General features: G+C 52.1%; 1 pseudogene; it reads left to right on the forward strand.

The window, feature by feature from the left end:
* The first annotated feature begins 2,225 nt into the window (after window positions 1-2,225).
* On the forward strand, window positions 2,226-2,981 carry LOC105512079 (annotated as a pseudogene).
* Window positions 2,982-3,199: the final 218 nt, after the last annotated feature.

Here is a 3,199-nt window from a genome sequence, read left to right on the forward strand (position 1 = left end):
CGGCAAGCCACCCAAGTGCCGAAGTAAGAGACCGAGGGCACAAGCTGTTCCAGTATAATAAAATTTATAAAATAAGAATTGTTATACTAGATACAGATCATAGATATGATTATGTATGAACATCATTAATCATTGGTTTGTAGTAATTACTCTTTATTCCAATATTATAATAATCTTCGCTCTACAATCATAACCTAGAAAAAACCAGGCCATCCAGAGATAGGGGCTGAAGGAACATAGAAGTGACCAGAAGACAAGAGTGTGAGCCCTCTGTCACGCCCAGACAGGGCCACTAGAGGTCTCTTTGGTCTAGCAGTAATGCCAGCGTCTGGGAAGACACCCGTTGCCAAGTGGACCGTGGTCTAGAAGTAGTGTCAGTGCCAAGGAAAAACACCCGCTAGTTAGCAGAACGGGAAAGGGAGACCGACCAGGAAAGGGAGTCTCCCTTTCCCTGGGGAGAGTTTAGAGAAGACTCCACTCCTCCACCTCTTGTGGAGGGCTTGACATCAGTCAGGCCGCCCGCAGTTCTCCGGAGGCCTGACCGCCTCCCTGCGATGCTGTGCTTCAGCGGTCACGCTCGTAGTCCGCCTTCATGTTCCATCCTGTACACCTGGCTCTGCCTTTTAGATAGCAGTAGCAAAATCAATGAAAGTACTAAAAGTCTCTAATATGCAGAAATAATGACGTAAGCTGTCTCTCTCTCTCTCTCTGCCTTGGCTGCCAGTGTCCCTTGTCCAGTGGACACGTGACCCACGTGACCTCACCTATCATTGGAGATGACTCTCACTCCTTACCCTGCCCCTTTGTCTTGTATCCAATAAATATCAGCGCAGCCTGGCATTCGGGGCCACTACCGGTCTCCGCATCTTGGCGGTAGTGGTCCCCTGGGCCCAGCTGTCTTTTCTTTCATCTCTTTGCCTTGTGTCTTCATTTCTACAACATCTCGTCTCCGCACACGGAGAGAAAAACCCACCCACCCTGTGGGGCTGGTCCCTACACCACTGAGTTCTCTCAGCCCTTTTCAGGAGAGTCCAGCACTTTGTGCTTCTGCCCAAAATCCTGGCATGGGTCCCTGCTGCCTTTGGAATCAGCCACTGGTCCAGGATTTAAGGGGTTAGCAACCCCGTCCTTTGCCAGGGTCATCACGCCCAGGCCACTGCTGTGAACCCCACCCCTGTCCCCCAAGACCCCTTCCTGCTGTCATTAGACTTTAGGGCGTTTGTGTCGCTGTCCCCCTCCCTCGGTTTTCCCCTGACCTGGGGAGGTCCCTCTGTCCTTTGCCTTCCCAGGAGGACTTGGAAGCCTGATGAACTCATCTTTTTCAGTTTCCTGGAACCCTCTGCTCTGGTCCTCATGATGAGAGTGACCTTTCTGGCCTGTTCTCCCCAGCTGTTTTCCAGTCCTCATGGGAGGAACCATCTCTGTTCTTCTGTGCTGTAATCATCCTTTCTGATCTCTCTAAAATGTGCTATTCACAAAACTCCTTTGCAACCATTTTTCTCACATACCCCACAGCAGCCCCACGAGGTGTTCACTCCATTTTGTCCATGAAAAAACTGAGGCTCAGGGGGATTTTATCCTTTGTCTGTGGGCATGAAGCTGCTGAGTGGTGGAGCAGGACTGGAATCTAGGCCTTTCTTCCCTCCCACAGGGCCCTGCACAGAAAAACCCACAGAACCACTGACACGCACGTGACAGTCACTGTGGACGTCAGTGACATTCCCAAGAGAGGCACCAAGAGCATCTCTCCCCTGTCTGAGGTTTCCCAGACAGGTAGGGTAGTATCAGGCCCAGAGCCCAGGAGTCCTGGCTGCCAGCCCCAGGCCCCCTCTCTTGGGCAAGGAAAGAGGTTGCCTAGGCAAAGCTGGGGATTACACAGCTAATCCGGGCTCAGACCTGAGTCTTCGGATCCCTCCCTTTGGGGCAGAAGAAGGGGGGCAGGTTGGAGCCAGGGGCTGGATTCCTTCCTCATCTCTCTCTAACTGGGTCAAAGGAATACAGGCTGAGGGAGAGGCAGGTTGGGGATGCTGGGGACAGGAGATGCTGGGCATGGGGGGATGGGAAATGGAGAGTGAGGGGCAGGATCCTCTGTTCATTCAGTGGCAGGCTCTGTGCCAAGCACTTGCCATGTGTTACCTCCTTAATCCTCCAAAACTCCAGCCTCAGGAATGATGAGCCCTGTTTTCAGAAGCAGAGTGTCAGCATGGCTGAGTAGCCTGCCTAGGATGACACAACTGCCAGAATTCGGCCCGAGGTCTCCTAATGACAAATCCCCCACTGGTCCCCACCCACTGGAGCACCTGCTTGCCAGGCTCCTCAAGTGAAGAAGGAGATCCACTCCGATGTCGTCTCCCAGGAGCCTCCTCTGCAGCGTCTCAGGTCCTGGCTCTCACCTCCTCAGCACCCATCCCATCCTGTGTCACTCTGTGTATCAGCCTCCCCCACCAGCCTCCAGGCCACAAGCCATGGGGTATCAAGGGCTTGTTCCTGTTCCACCGACCCCACATCCACTGTGTCTATCTAGTCAACTTTACCTTCCAAACATTCCCAGCACGGTGAGAGATGGCTGTGGCCCTGTCATCTCTCACCTGAAATTAACAATGTGTCCTTGGGGTCTCCCACCCTTACATTTTGGCTTCTCCAGCCCCTTCTCTGCAAACATGGAACACTGGGATTGTTATAAATCTCAGACTCGTTTTGCCCCTTTCCTGCCTGAGAGTTTTTGTGGTTCCCCACTGCCCTCAGAACAAAGCTCAAGACCCTTTGGCCTGGCATTCAAGGGCCTTTGTGGCTGCTACCTGTCGACCTCCCCAGTTCCAGCTCCTTTGGTTTTGCCTATACAAGCTGGATCTGCACCAGAGGATCTGTCTTCCTCCCTACTTGGCCCTACTCCCCCAGGAGCCCTTTGGACATCACCTCCCCCAGGAAGCTTTCTGCAACCACCCTACAACCATCCCTATAAACTTTATAAAACCAATTAGGGAAGAAGTAGGGGGGAAAGATGAAAATAAACCAAGCCTTCAGCACACTCAGCATTCATCATGAGGTCAGCTGCTCTCTAACCTGCTTCCTCGTGGCTGTTTGGTGCCTGTTGTCCCGGGGTCACAAAGACCCTAGATTATAGCTGCCCTTAACTGCTGTATAAATAACAACTTGAACATGAAATGTTAAATTTTCCTTTTGAAATATTCCTCCAGGC

This window comes from Colobus angolensis, unplaced genomic scaffold, assembly GCF_000951035.1.
Source record: "Colobus angolensis palliatus isolate OR3802 unplaced genomic scaffold, Cang.pa_1.0 Scaffold21, whole genome shotgun sequence".
NCBI classification, from domain to species: domain Eukaryota; kingdom Metazoa; phylum Chordata; class Mammalia; order Primates; family Cercopithecidae; genus Colobus; species Colobus angolensis.